At 49.8% G+C, this 16,213-nt stretch overlaps 1 pseudogene; it reads right to left on the reverse strand.

Annotated features, from left to right (window-relative positions):
- LOC129736189 (hydrocephalus-inducing protein homolog) overlaps nt 1–16,213 on the reverse strand; it is a 58,194-nt pseudogene that overhangs the window by 25,896 nt on the left and 16,085 nt on the right.

Here is a 16,213-nt window from a genome sequence, read left to right on the forward strand (position 1 = left end):
TAATTCCATTGTTGAATCCCAGAAAGTCCTGCAGGAGGGAGACAGAGCAAACCCCTGGGTAGACCTTGTGATGATCCAGGTCTTTTGGGGTGACAGCCAAGCGCAGGGTGCTGAACTGCCTCCTCCCATTGGAAAGGTCCTCTCTGCTCTGACATCTCAAAAGCTTCTGCTACAGCAGCACAGAGGCCTCGGAGCTATGACCACCTCTAAGACTGCAAGTAAGGAAGAACAAAGCACTCTGCTCAGAGTACAGAACACGAGCTGGCATAAGATCAAGTGCCATTGGAAAAAAATGGGTTGAAGTTAACTGTGGGGAAACCTGGTTGCTTCTGAGGGGAGAGAGGATCACTCAGGGTCCCATCTGAGATAGGCAGGTGGGAAGAGATGCTAAAAGAATGGCGCAGGGACGTACTAAGAGAAGGTCATGAGACTTTTTCTGTTAACACACTGATCTTGCACAGAAGTCACACACTGCGCAATTAAAAACAGAGAAGAGTGGAAAACTAGTTTTGGCCTTCAAGGCATTTCTGACCTAATTACACTGAACTTTATTTGCTCAGAAGCCCTCAAAAAGTTCTCCAGCTGAAGGCAGTTTCCTGACCAGCTCTGGGTTCAGACTAACTCCTATACACCTACAGCCATTCAGCTCTGAGAAGGCACACAAGGACTCCCTAAATCACCCCAGCTTCTAAGTGTCTTTTCCAGTGCATCCCCTTGGGCTAGAAGTGTTTCCCTGCTGCCCCAAACGGAATTTCAAAGCTTCAGAGACACCCTGTGGAGAGCCTGCCCCACCTCTCAGCACCACGAAGACACAGGTGCTGACGCCCAAAGGCACTTCCAAGTCCTGTGCTGCCCTGCCTTCCCCGCAGAACCCTCCACCTCCGAACTCTCCGAGCCCCGGAGAAGGGGCAGGGATACCTCGCTGTGCTGGAAGCCGGGACAGCGCAAGGCAATTCAGCATCCTACAGCCGGATGGCCTCAACGTTCGGGGCCAGCAAAGCACCCTGCCCTGCGCACTACTGGACAAGAAGGCTGAAGAAGGTTGCCATCTTATCAAAGCTGGAGGGGAAGAAACTGCAGTGAATATCACAACAGGTACGCTGCCTGCAGCTGTTAGGTGCTACCGCTCAACGCAGTCCCAGGTAAGGAGTGCCGACACCTTCCTCAGCCTCACAGACCCTCTGCGAGCCCAGGGACCTGGCCTCACGGACTTAGGGCTCCCACAGATGGCAATTTGCTCTCCGAGGAAATGCAGCCTTTCCTCCCCAAAACATGAGCTGGAACATGGATGGAACCGGAATGGGAAGCACTGAGCTCCATTACCCTGAAGCCCAGGGGGGGACACCCTGGTGTCGTGGATGGTTTACTTGTCCTACGCCATTCAAAAAAGCACCAACATCCCTCTGAGGCCGTACGTTAGTTTTACCCTTGGGCAGCATGTCTTACTGAAATGAATCTTCCCAATGAACCTCAGCTTCTCCTGATCCTCCTCTTCTTGACTAACAAAAGCCTTCCACTGGAGTGGGCTATGACTTTACTCCGATTGTGGATGACCACGGATCTGTGGTTTGACAGCGTGATGTAGGTCTTCCCAGCTGTCAAGGAGTTCCTGTCTAGCCTGATGTTGACATCTTCAACTACTGCAAAATGAACTCCACGAAAACTATCATGATCTCGCTGTCTAAACCCATGGCCAGGTGGGTCTTGAAACAATGGGTATAGTTCTGATCTTAAAAAACAGGCTGAAGCCTTTGAAATTTCTGCCCTTCTCCGAAGTACAGAGCAGCTTCTATACGAAGACTGAACAGGATTCCTCAACCTAGAAACCACACAGGAGATAGGTAGGTTTGTAGAAGTATGAATGGCCTTGGAAAAAGTGAACAAGGAAAAAATTGTCACAATTTGTTGTAAAACAGGAACCCGAGGGCCTGAAATGGTATTAGTTAAAATGAGAGAAAAGTAGTTCTAGTACTTTTCCTAGGAATATTCCTTCCTTTGGAACGTACTGCCATAGGTGCCTACAGGCGCTCATCGCTATAAATCCACAAAGCAACTGGACAAAGGCTTGGAAGGTAAAACCATCAGAAGCGATTAAACAAAGACGTGAATAAAGCCTCCAGCACAGAAAAATGCTGCCTCCAAGGCCCACGAGGGAGAAAGCATATGCACTGCCTGCTTCTACACGCTTTGCTAAGCATCCCCTACTGCTGCTCTCCTGGAGAGCACTTACACTCCCGGCTGCAGGCACCGAGGACGCTTCTGAAGGCTGGAGGGCTTTGCCGGAGCACCTTCTACCACAGAGAGAAGGATCTGGCATCGTGCTGACTGTGTAAACCCACAAACCTCCCGGTACAGACGAGAGCGTGCAGACGCCAGCGAGTCAGGAGGGAGCAGCAGGTCTTTCTGCCAGGCAGATAAACCGACACAGCAGAGCTGTCAGGGTTGGCCCAGGGCAGCTGCAGGCTTCACGGCCTGGGTGCCAAATTAGATGTGACATTTATTTAAGACTCTTGATGGTTTACTATATAAGTCTGGAGGAAAAGAAAAAAACAACAACAAAACAATCTCTGTACTGTACCAGCAATGTAGCCCTAGGTATTTCACCTGATGGGGTAATGTCCGTGGGTCTGTGCTTTGGGACGCTTTGCTGCCATGAAAGCACATTTACTGAATCCAGACGTACCTGCCCTATCGTTACTTACACAACACGATGATCTTATTACAGGCTGTCAGCTCTCTCATTCTTACATGCTTTTGACGTATTTCCCAGAGACAGCAGGACACAGCTCACTCTGCAACCTGAACAAAGCAACACCTGAACTTGAAATTAAAAGAGAGGCTTCTTACACAGCAGTAGAGCAGGTGCTTTGGGCTGTGCACTCCTGAGCGATGCTCTCTGAGACAGCGGGAACACCACCGTGTTTTATTCCAGCATCCATCTGCATGGCTATGGCCACCGGTATCTCAGCACATCATGGTAACTTTTAACTATCTGAAAGTAAGAAACCCAGCACTGGGTCATCCTCTGGGGGGCCTGTTGTGCAGGAGGAGAGGGAACTTACAGAAGAGCTAAAATATCTTTCTGAATATTAAGCAAACCCTTGAACAAGATTTCAAAACAAATTTCAGGTTTTATGAAGAATGCGTTCCCAGCATTCAACAGCCAGTACCTTCCTCCATCGATTACTGCTCTAAATATTAGGAAGCTGGTAGCCAGATGGATTAGACTGAAGAGAAACAAAACAGCACTCTGCTGCCTTTCGTCCTCACCGTAATATTCTCCCTCTATCCCTGTAACTCCCTCCTCGCTGAATTTGGATTTTAAACCTTTTTAGGAGTGCATGACAGTCAGGTTCAGAATATTTGGGTAACAGGGAAAGCAAGTTTAAGTTAATTTGCCCAGTTTGTCAGAAAACTATGCCTGGCTCTCACCTCTTCTAAAAGAGACAGGTCCTGCTGCTTTTTCACTGAAAATACAAGCAAGCAACAAAAGCCGAGCTCTTCACTCAGAAGTGTCATTGTACCTCCACATCGACCCTTTGAGCAGTTCTTTTGCTCCTGCTACTATCACGATACCCAACTGCCTCACCATCACCAGCATATTCTGGTTTTTCAAACAGCATGCAAAGGTCTGCTGGTACCACTTCACCACCGGAGAAGGGAGTCACTTCACCAGGCTAACGATCTCTGGAAAGCGAGAGGAGTCCCCTGCGGCTGGATCCAGCCCTCCCCACCATATGCTTTTGGCTGCACCTCCCACAGAGCTACCTCGGTCAGAGTCAGGAGCGCTGCTCTGAGCTGTTTTGCTGTCAGGAAGCTAATGGCATCACCTACAAAGTGTGCTGGGTCTCTGACAAAGGCCACCTGTCAGTCCCCACGCTCGTATTTCCAGCACTAGAGCAAAACACAGGGCAGCGACAGTCATTTTTAAGTGCTTCTCGGAGGCAGTGCTCATGAGCTACCTTCAGACATCATTAAAACCATCGTGCTAGTTACTCCAGCCCTAGGAGCAGCTTGTTTATAAACCTCACCATTAAATAACTGCTGCCAGCACAGGGGTTTCTACAGGACCATTGCCCAGGCTACAACAAAGCTCAGGGCACCCTAATCATCACTGCTGCCACAGCTGATGCTGTCAACAGCTAAAGCCCCCAGCAAAGCCCCCTCTGAGCCCATGCAGCCCATCGCAAGGAAAGGATCTGCTACCCCAGAGCACTGCAAGCCACCGTGAGACAACAGATGGGCAGGAAAAGGCAGATGGAGAGCAATGACCAGCCACAGCGTCTACGGGACAGGTCGCAGGCTCTTCAGACGGCTCTCCTGCACTTAGGAGTCACCTTGCTTTCCACCAGGCTCCTTGTTGTGCATCCTCCTGTAATGGAGCACCCAAAGGATTCCCCATTACCTCCTCCGCACTGTGCTTAGGAAGGGCTGTTGGCTTTCTTACGGGATGAAATACTCCAGCGCAGGAATATCTGGGAGCCAGCACAGAGCCTTTGTGCTGCCCAGTGTGAAGGAGCCTCGCAGAACGGACTGAAAGGACAATGAAACTGTTGGATAACACAAGACAGCGCTGCCGCATATCCAGGATGCCGTGGGCTATATATAATCATTATTGGTACTACAGCCATGATACGCTGGGGTTGCTGATCACTGAAACACTGCTTTTGGCCCATGGGGAAAAACAGGGCAGGAACCTTCATTCTGATTGCCTGGCAAAGACATGCTTAATACGCCACTTCATATATCAATCACCCTTCAAGCTACTCTTCTGCTTCTCAGCAGACGCTGATTGATCCACGAGGAAAGGAGACTAATGAATGGTCAGTTCTGCCCCGAAACGCATCCAGGGTTCATGGCACCTAAGAACATACTAGTGATTTCCACTGATGATAGAAGAGACAAGCTGCACTCCAGGATGCCCTGCAAAGAGATGAAAACTACATTCTCCAGATATCCTTCACAGGCTAAGAACGGGATAGGCGGCGTCACATGGAAGTCTGCTTCTGGGGATGAACAAAACAGCCAAAACCGAGACTTCTGGCAAGTCCTGAGCCTCCTCTGCTCTGGCTGGAGTCAGTACAAACCGCAAGGGCTCAGCAATCTGAGTGATCTCAGGAACGTGAAGCGCAACACAGCAAGGGCTGAACTTCAGCTAAACCCTGCTGCCTATCCACATCCATCCGTGGGTTTGCAGAGAGAAAAGACAAAGGCTTGATCTAGAGGCTAAGCCAATAGGATTTTCATTTTGTTTTCAAACAAGTTCCTGGAAGCTACTGATGGTAGTGCCAGCCTGGCAAGATGACAGGACCTTCGGTAGAAAGGGGGTTCTTAAAGGAAAGAGAAGAGAGGCATGCAGAGGTGGTTGTCTTCTCCAAAGTCTGCACAAAACCACAGACTAATATCACAGCAAGGTAATGTTTTACTCTTGCGAGTAGCTGAGATGCCCAGAGGTGATGGCACATCCGTGCTGCCGTTACTCGTTCAGCCTCAAACATCAATAAACACGTAGGGCTGGGATTTAATGAGCTTCCTGCGTGTGTACAGTGGCCACTAACACACCGCCAAGCCCTTGCAGAGGTGGCCTCATTTACCAACGTAAGCTGATCCAGCTAAGCCCAGCATCAATTTCAGCTGAAGAAAGGGATTCAGCACCCCAACACACCGACATTCCCGGCTGGGAACGCCATGCTGATCTGTGCAGGAGCTGAGCAGTCAGCAACGCCCCTGACAATTCCCCTCGGCCCATTTGCAACGCGATGCAGCCCCTACCACAGTTTCCCACCGCGGCCGAGATGCACAGGCTGTGCTTGCCCTGCTGCCAGCCGAGCACACCCGGTTCTGTAGTTACCGTCATCTTCACCAAACCCAAATGGTTCTAACACACCACACCAAACTCTCTGTCGTGCCACAGGTGACTGAAGAGCTCCACATCAGCTCCCTAATTAATCGTGTTTCATATGCCTTGATTTTTCCTGTGATCTCATGCCTCATTTTCCCCCATTTGTGATGAAACCTCGGTGCTTTCTCAAGCTGGCGGTTATCACTCACAGCTCCAGAGGCTGCTGCAGCACAGAGAAGCTGCCTGTGGTTAGACCGAGAAGGGCAGAGGCACCTCAGGGCAGTGGCTCAGGCCGTCCTGCGTAGGGCAGAAGACCCAGATCCTCTTCTGACATCCCCTGCCACCCTGAGCATTGCTGCCGCACTAAATACAGTGATCCCCAGCCAGTTCTTCCAGATCTACCCAAGAAATTCTTTTGTTATTATTTTTTATGCTTACGTTGCCCTAAGGAGATCTTGTCTATCGTGCAAGTGTTGGTGCTGGCTTAGAGGAAGGGGAAGATCTGAGGCCAGCTCATCACGCTTACTGACCAACCCAAACCACACATCCCAGTAGCTCTCCGGTGCTCAGTACCAAACCCCCCTGCAGCAGCCCCCCGCGTGCGGGCAGCCTAAGCAGCAGCTGCTGGCCAGCCTTCCGGACTGGGGGGCTGGCGGGAGCCTGCCAGGGAGGAGACGGCTCCGGCAGGGCTTGCTTCTCCACGCTGCAGGCTGGAATCACCACCCCTGACGCGTTTGACAAACACACAGATGTGGTGCTTCGGGACACAGTTTAGTGGTGGGCTTGGCAATCCGGGGTTAAGTTGGACTTGGTCATCTTCAAGGTCTTTTCCAACCTCCATCATTCTATGATTCTACGAGGCTGCTGGCATTTGCCCCACGCCTAGCAAGCAGCAATGGGGAGGAAACGGTGCTGGGGACCCCCTGCTTCCAGGGCCAGGCAGCAAAGCTCAGCGGCGGGGGAACAAGGCAGCCAGACCCCTCCCTGACCCAGGGCAAGGCAAGCTCTGCTCCACATCCAGCTCCCAGCGTGCTGCACTGAAGAAGTCTGTTTAGCTGCTCTCTCCTGCCATATAGGAATAACCTGAATCTGGCACAGAGCAAGTTTTGCTGCCCAGGGCTCAGGAGGGGAGACATGACTTCACCCACTTCCTACGGGGACAGGAACTGAGCCAGCGCAGGAAAACTCACTCTGATTAACAACCACGGAGCCAGAATCAGACCCTGCTCGCACTTTCTACCTGCCCTTGAAGTAAGCAATTGAGGAGCCGAGGCTGAACTCCCCCATCTGTGCCCTGGGCGTGCAGAACCACAAAGGATGCTCTGAGCCTGGGTCTGCCATCCACAGCAAACAAGCCAAGATTTGCTTTAGCACAGCTCCTGCTCAGCAGCTGTCAGCCCTCCTGCAAGCTGTGTGGGAAGTTGAGGGAAAACAGGGTATTCATCTGCCAAACACCTAGACGGTTCCTCAGCAGGCTTTTAGCACAAGGCTGGAGGCTTCCAGCAGGACTAAAACCACCGAGAACTACTCCTGAGCCACACACGTTACCTCTCTTCTGGGGAAACCGCTTTTTGGGGCTCTGAACCAAGGGGAGACAGAAGAGTAATGGAATAGGCAGTTCTGCTTGAGGGCTGCCTCCTCTTGGGTGTGCTGTCTCCTAAAATACTCCTATGGGTATGGGTTCTGATCCTCCCCTCAAAGAGGGTGAGATCCTGCCCCAGGCTTTTGCTTCTGCATTAGACTCACAGAGCTACTGAAAGAGAGCCATCCGCATCACTACTTTTATTACTGACAGCAATAAAAGCATCTCAATACATAGCGTCCGTCGGCCACGCACAAGCTCTGTGGTGCTTTGCTAATTACTGAAGTTTTCTGTGCTGACAAAGAGATGCCAAGGGATGCAGCAACCGATGGGGAAAAACTGCACAGAGGAATTTCAATACCGCACCACAGATCCCCTGGGCTAGAAGCGTGTTGTAGCGCCTTGCCACAAGGGCCAGTGGGCACTGGAGGCACCCACATACAGGCACAGGATCTGGTCCTACACCTTGAAGACCACCCATCATACTATACTAGTACTCGTTGGAGACAGGAGCCTAATGTGAGTCAGCATTTAGGGAGCTCTGAGTAGAGAAGCAATTCTCCTTCCACAACTCCAAGCATCTCGCCGGCACCTCCTGTCTCTGGCAGCCTTCTTCACCTGCATGGAGCACCTGCCGTAGACGTTATTGTTTTGGATGGCATTGGACTGGTGGATTTGCTTTGCACCTCTGGCACACCTCTGGGAACCCGTCATGCATCTCCTCAGCCACGTGTCCCTGAGCAAAGCTCACCTTCCCACACCAAGCTGGTGCTACGCTGCCAGGCTGCAATAAATGTTGTTACTGCAGCAAACTGGGTTTGGTGTACAATCAGCAGCACTCAGGGCAAGCAGCTTGGGCATCATCTCACTTGAGCAGGACTTGACAGCTGAAAGAATATCGAAACTTTATGAATACTGGATTGGTTGAGACTAGGACTTACCTCCATAAACTTATTTTCCCACATCCACACGGTCCACACAGGGTGGGCTGAACGTCATCTGGGAAAGGCCAAGTGACCGACAGGACTTTCAGTGGTATTGAAACCTTTTCCAAAGCTGTACGAGTGCTTCGCACGCAGGTTTCAGAAACCCTTTCAAGTACCATAATCTGATGTTAAGGTGCTGGACAGGGATATGCTGGAGCCCAGAACATCCCAAGTCACCCTCATTTCAGTACGAGCTGGGATTTTTCACACCCAGACACATGTACACAGGCGAAAAGGAGGAGTTTAGGCATGTAAAGCACTGAAGGACAAGTTTTCATTGTAAATCATTACGCTCATAGCAGCAAACATTTTCTCCACACTCATCCATAAATTTGTAGCAACAGAACCGCCACCACACACACAGTCTATCCAGGGGACAGTACCTGTGCTCCTAACCAGCCCAAAAGACACACAATTTAAATCAACCAAATCATACGCTAAGGGAAAAATTGTGACTTGTTCACATGGAAGAGCTCCATGCTTGCTTAAGCAATGCTAGGGACAGATCTGACCCAGCTTCAGCCGAAATTTAAGCAATGTTCACCTGATCCTGCGTAAGTCACCCTAAGAAGGGCGTGATCCATTGAGAACGACTGCTGCCTGCGAGCAAGTCAGTACTGATACACAGCCAAGCGAGGGAAACGCCTCCAACACCTTAAACTGCTGTTTTGCTCTTAGCACTTCTGTTTCTTAATAAACACTCTGTTGGTGGCTCTGAAAGAGCAACCCGGCTGCTTTCTGTACGCGCGTCACAGGGAGCCTGCCGTGGTGCCGGACACATTAGCCAGGGCTCGCCACGCGAGGTCAGGGAACGCTGTCTGGTGCTCTGCACTACTCCTGCAATAAACTCTGCACCACACCTCGAAAGACTGATTGATTACACGTTTCTGCTTCACTTTAGCAATTCATCTCAGCAGCCTTTCACTTACCTGTACGCTTCAAAGCTAGAGAGATAATCCCTTCATTATCCCCTTGCTCTCCTTCGCAATTCCTAGTTTATTTCAAAATAACTGCAACATTGTACTGGCAGGCAGGAATGAAATCCTGGGTTCATCTCCCAGGGAGCTGCACGTGTTCCTGGGAAAACACCCATCTCAGAGCCAGCAGAGAGTTTATCCCCGTGGCCTACCCACACAAATCACTTTTGCAAAGATTGACTATGGGGGAACCAGCTGTTTCAGTAAGAACAAGACTCTCAGGTTTTTCAAAGCAAGCCACGAAGATCCTGGCCCTAATTATTCGCTCACTCTGTTCCGTCACAAAGTATAAACCCTACGGCCCTAATCTCCACTGTCACTGCTCATCTGCCCCAGAGAAATTCTAGCCCTCTGAATTTTATCCTATAGATTCTGTATAGGCATACAAATAAGGCACGTTTTTGTGCTTCCCTAGCTGATATTTCAGTCACCCGTCCTAGAAACTGTTACCCAAAACAATAAGCTCCTCTGAGTGAGCATCAACCATTCTCCGTGAATATGTCAATAACTGGAAAACATTAGACAAAGCTGAAATAAGTCGTGAGGCTACATAAGTGTTTGGAAGATACAGGAGCATTTGTAACTTCCACAAACCCAAGACAACTAAAATGCTCTTTGCCGGGCTAAAGCAGCACACAGTATCCCCTCGGTTAGGACACCACACTTCCAAGGACCAACGCTGAGGAACAGGGACAAACCAAACCTCCCTCTCAGGCGAGAGGAAACACACGCCAAGTGCCTTCACGCAACTGAGGAAGCGCCTCGTTCGGCACCACAACATACCCCTGCTGAGCCAAGGCCGACAGAAGCATTCTAACATGGCGCCTTTTCCTAAAGATATTCCCCGCTTACTCTTCAGTGAAGCGTAAAGCTGATGGTGTTTCTGTGGCCTGACCTCAGCTTCTCCTAGCCTAATATAAATGTTACACCTATCTCGGGAGGCAGCGAGCTCTTCCTGCCAAATCCCAAGAGCCCTCAAGTCCTGGCTGCATTAGTCCTGATGTCGTGAGCTGTGGGAGAAGGCAAAAAGAAAGAACAAGGCTCTGCGGCAAAACAACGTAGAAGCAGTGCAGGGGACAGATGTGTAAGAGACAGCGGCATTGGAGCGAGTCTGACAGAGGCACGCATTCCCACGTCGCGCTTCAAACATAGCACCGCCAAGGAATGAAGCTTCACACGTGCATATGCACACCGTAACGGAGAATCAAGGTTCCTCCCGCCTCCGACTCAGCAACTCCCAGCAAAACCGGATTCCAAAAAACCTCATTCCTGCTTGAGGGGATGCACTTTAAAAGCCCCCTAAACACCAACTATTTGTCACTTTTCTTTGAGGCAAAGCCGGGACAGGGGAGATACACCTGGAGAGGCAATTAAGGTGACCGGGACAACAGGGAATGATGGCAGATGGCAGTCATGGGGGGTGCTGGGTGGAGAGCACCCAGCCGACACCAGCATCCCCCAGGGAGAGACCGGCACACAGCCACACAGAACGAGGGCACACGCAGCCTTTGCCCCTTACCTGCTCACTTAAGCACCGAAACATACAGAGGTTTTGAAAGAAAAGGTTTTAGAAGTAGTCTGCAAAGCAAGCTTAACATTTTTCTGCTTTGAAAGGTCTCTGTTTTGAAGGACGCAGAGACTGGGCACCATGCAGTGCCCAGACCTTACCTGTGTCATAGTGAACTGTCAGGGGCCTGGAATAATCACCAGTCTTCTCTGGGTGGAAGTCCACCGTTACTTGCATGGCATCGCCAATCCCAAGAGTCCCAGCAGAGGGATCAACAGAGAAAGGGCTGCAACACGGAGAGGCACATCAGGATTATTGTGGGACCTTTGGGGACTACGTTCCTTCTGCCGTCCAGCTCACTCCAGCTCACCTGTATTAGCAAGGGGCCAAGAAACCACAGTCAGCAGCAGAAAAAGAGAACATACAGGGCCAGGAACTGAGCCACCGACCCAACTCCTGAAGAGCTCCAGCCCTCAGAAGATCCTAAGCGATAAAATGACCTCGTCTCCCCCATACCCTGCATCCAGTTTTCTGCAGCAAGGCTCAAGAGTCTGACTGCTAGCGATACGATCGGAGGAGGGTTTTTGAAGGGCACGGAGATGGCAAGAGTTATTTGCATGCACAACTTGACACTGAGTTCCTCAGGAATCCGTCTTTTCCTGCCACCTATAAACCTCAAGAGATGCAAATGTCAAGGCAATACCTGTCCCAGTGAGATTACAGCCTGGAAATCAGACAGGGAGAACAGAAGTTTATTCTTGAATGACCGGAGAATAATTAGACTTTAATGGCAGAATTAATCTATCTTTCTTTTTTTTTTTTTTTACCTTGAAAGCATCCTGGGTTTGCCTCAGAAAGGGCACATTTTATCAGCATTTCAATGAAAGCTGTTCTAAGCAAAGAAAAATCTGTACGAGTGCAAAGGCAGATTAGAGTGATACAGAAACAAGAAAACAAGGCACAAAAGGAGTATCCCATTTACAGCCTGAACAATTAAATCTCTAGCTAAATGAAGCACCGCTAGCAGGAGCATATCAAGGCACCTTCAACAGGAGGTTTTCTGCGTATTCATAAGCAATGCAGTCTGGGGCTCTGGGTTGTAATCCAGGCTTGGTAACTGTTTGCTTGGCCTACTAGAGAAATTCTGTGCAATGTGTGGGAAATAGTATGAAAATGTGTCGGTGTACTTTAGATTTAACAAGAGCAATTATGATTTGTCACCAGGTAAACAGCTCTCAGCTGACAGACACATAATTCAGTCCTTTAATGCTCAGGGAAAAGTCAGATGCAACATGTTTCTGCATAACAGCAGCTGGGCTTTGCGGCTCTTGTACAGCCTCACTTAGAAAGCAAAAGTTATTGGATTTAGTGCTTTGCTGGTGGTCAATTTGTCACCTTAAAAATATTTTCTGCAGAGTTTTACAGTGATTGGGGAGTGCAGCCCACAGAAATAATGAGAAAAAATGGAGCCATGCGCAAGCTTCGCTTCGCTCATGGAAGCAGTGACAGCTGATGAAACTGCTGGAGTTCCTGCTCATTAAGGAGACACTGATGCAATTGGGGGCCTGACCTGCTCCCATCACGACTAGCAAGAACATCGCCAGTGACTAACGGGGAAGCATTGGGCCCGCAATGTTCACGTGCTGGACCTGAGGCTTTTGAGAGCGAGGAGGAAAGCCAAGGCGCCGCCAGCCTCAGAACCGGGCTGCTCTACATGGCCCTGCACCTGCGCTGGGGGTTGTGCCTGGTTATACTGGGCAGGACTCTGCTGGTGCTTGGCGGGGATCACTGCCTGCTGTGGGAAAGGCACAGAAAAATTCCCCCCCACCTCTTTTAGTTTGTTGTTTTTACCAGAAACATTGCCAGAACAGAAAAGCTGCCGGTTAAGGGCCACACTTGAGCCCTACCTCCCATCCCATGCCCTTCCTACTCCATCCCCATGTCTGCATACCCCTGCCCTCAGATAGCTGGGATGGGAATGACACTCCTGAGGATGACTTCAGGGGATGCCCGAGAAAGTAGATACCTTCACATCTTCAAATTACCAGAGAAGAGGATCCCACCGAGGTCAGGACTCATTCTCAGGACTGAGAAACAGAGCACAAGTCAGACACCGCACCTCCTGCCTCCCACCCCACGCTGTACCCACAGGACAACTTGGTTCCTGATGTAGCAGGAGCTTGGTATCCCTCACGTAGACCTGCTTCTCCAAGACCCAGAGGGATGTAAGGTCCGTGCTTCACCTGAACTCTGAACTTCAGTCCACATCACTAAGCTGTTCCCTGCAGCCTACAGATAAGAGATGCTAAGGAAACGTCCCTGACACACTAATAGCCACACGGAAACCACTGCCAACAGATGAAGCTGGCAGGCTCAACTTTGGCCTTTTAGCCATTAATTGTGAGCTGTTCTTTACGGTAATTCTTGTCCTGTTAGATCTACCCTTGTAATGAATAACTACTGCTCCTGACAAAACAGGAAAGATAAGGTTTGGAGGTTTATTAATAGCTCTTCTTCTGACATGCTTTTCAACTACGTCCATTTGTACGTTTGCTTTGTTGTACAACATCTAAACTTTCACAGGTCCAGATCTCCCAACGGTGCCTTGCAATCCCCAGCTTGTATAAACTCATCTAGCCGCACCAATCTGAGGGAGACCTTCCCAGCAGAACCTGCTGAGATCTTGCCCGTAATTGCCCTTCAGAAAGGGAACAACACCAGATTAGTAAGCAATTTCATTGTGATCTGCCTTGGCGTTTACATCTTGCTTGCTTTCACCAGGCATCAGCTCCCCAAGCTGGGCAAAAGTTAAATCCCATGAGGATACCACGGGCAAAATACTCCTGACAATTTAGCAACCAACTGACAAGTGAACAACGCTGACAGTTCTGTGGCTCAGCTTTCCCGACTACCGCGCTGCCTTTCCTCCTGGAACCATACGTTTAGTCAGTGCAGCGTGCAACGAGGCTGCAACATACTTCGTCCCATGGTATGTTTCTCTTCTACAGCCAAAACCCCTTTACTCCTCTGGTGCCTTAATTTGCATTATAAAATCATCTGAGTTTGTGAGAATTGATTTCATTAAAAGCTGCCTCCAACCCCAAGACCGACAGTAAAATTACTGGTGATTGAATTGCCCCCTCTGTCAACTAAGACCTATCGCAGGAAAAAAACCCCAAAGATCACTTAATCTTGGCATACGTAATTTTTTGGTAATGGTATAAAAGCCAAAGTCGAGCACTGTAACCACTCCAGTAAACACAGTCTGTTAGGTCAAAGCATCCAAGACTCCATCTCCATACTGAAAAAATCCTGCACAGAGCCAGCATCTCACAAGCTCTCTCTTTCCCTCTTTCCCTGCACGTAGGCTCTGTTGTCACATCCCTGTACATCCCATGGTAACTCTCCAGCCCCACACCTCCATGTAGTATAATGGGTACTGCAGGGAGGGATGCAAGGCGGCTCCTGGCACTGTGCCATGTAGGATCATTTCCTGAGCTTCCAGAGCTTAATGGGACATTCCTAAATGGACCTTCTCAGACAGATCCTCTCTAACCCATAGCACAGCACAGCACAGTGTAACGTCAGGAAAAGGCAGTGCTGCACTGAGATCTGCTTCCAGGCACCATTTTCAACTGAAATGTACTGGAATGACATTTATCTCCGTGAATGCCGTGGAGAAGAAACTCACTAACCAGCCTTAACAATGAGAACGGCAGGAAAAGACTTTTTATATTTATACTATTGTTATTTTTTTTATTACTACACTATGCAGTGAACAGCTGGGTATGGGCATGCAGGGGGAGGACAGGCACAGAGCCAAGCTGCATAATGGGGAGTGCTTTGGTGTCAGGGTTCCCACACACACACACACACACCCCCACACACCCTTTACGAAAGAGGAGTCAAAACGTGTCCATGTTTTCTGGTAGATACCACGGCAAGGGAGAGTTCTGAACAAGCAACAGCAGAAGGATGCTGAACTGGCCCCGTGGATTCATATGAGAGCTCTGCCGTGGAGTAAAATACACCATACAAGTCCTTAGATAAAGTTGTAAGAGGCAAGGAATGTCCTTATGAAGTGACCCGCTGCAAGAGCAGAGCTTGCAGTACTGACCGAGAGGAAAGGTTAGCATTGGAGATGGGCTGAAAAATGCACTGAAGGTGAAAGCTGGTAGGTTACACTTGATGCCAAGGGAATTTTGAGAAAGGAGGCAGAGAGAAGTGATACGAGCGGCGCATTGGACTAGGAAACTGTGGCGCCTGCAGCTGCCTTGCAAAGGGGCAAGAGCCTGAATTCGCCCAGGCCAGAAGACAGAAGTTGCAGCAACTAAGAAGTCTCAGTTGTGCAGAGAGAGAATGAAGGACACAGAGGCCAGCTGATGGTCCACAAACTTTGATCTCTCATTCCCTTCTACTCCACTAAGCCTCCTCCCCCTCTCACGTGCACGCATGCGTACACATAGCGGCACACAAAACTATTACGTGATATTGATGTTGGCTTTAACACAACACTACATCCGTACTCAGCAAAAGTTAAGCACACACTAAAGCTGCTTCAGTTCTCCACTAAATAGGAAGAGACTAAAACAGTCCTGAATGTAAGTCTGTAAGGCTGGCACTCCTACCACCTATGCCATAACTCTTAAATACTGCATCTCATATCTACACATTAAGCTCTCCAGGACAGGAAACATCACGCATTAATGTCCAAAGCACAGGTTTAAGTGTTTGTGATGCTGAACAATCATTACGGGAGTCATTCAAAAGAATGCAATGACATTAAACTAAAAACTTCCCCTGTCGTTAATAATGATGCAGCCTTGGTCACAGCCTCTAACGCAGGGAAATTAATCCCCTGACATGAGGAGGAAAACGGTCTCTCCCGCGAAAGCCTCTGTAAGTAGAGTTGTTCAAAGACAATTAACAGCTAATGACCTACTCGCCTGTGGAGCAGTGTATTGGTGAGACTCTCCAGCCAACTTGTCATGCCAGCTGGGAGGCCAGTTCTTTTCTGCTGGGGCTGCTGGAGCCACTGAGCTCACCTGGGACCTCGGGGCAGGCACCTGAGCAACTTCTCACAGCACAAGCAGCAGGGAACCCACTGTCACCCAGCGCAGTCCCCAGCACTGGCTGGAGAAACCACTCCTGGCACACCATGGCCTCATCGCACAGGGAGAACGTGGTTGTTCTGCTCCCAGGCTGCAAGGGGACGTGGTGACCTGGTCAAGAGTGGGGAGCACTCGGATTTTGAGTGGAGGATACAAGCTTGGGGGAGTACAGTCGAGATACTGGAGGGCTGGGCTGCTATTCAGGGGA

This window comes from Falco cherrug, chromosome 5 (genome assembly GCF_023634085.1).
Source record: "Falco cherrug isolate bFalChe1 chromosome 5, bFalChe1.pri, whole genome shotgun sequence".
NCBI lineage: Eukaryota > Metazoa > Chordata > Aves > Falconiformes > Falconidae > Falco > Falco cherrug.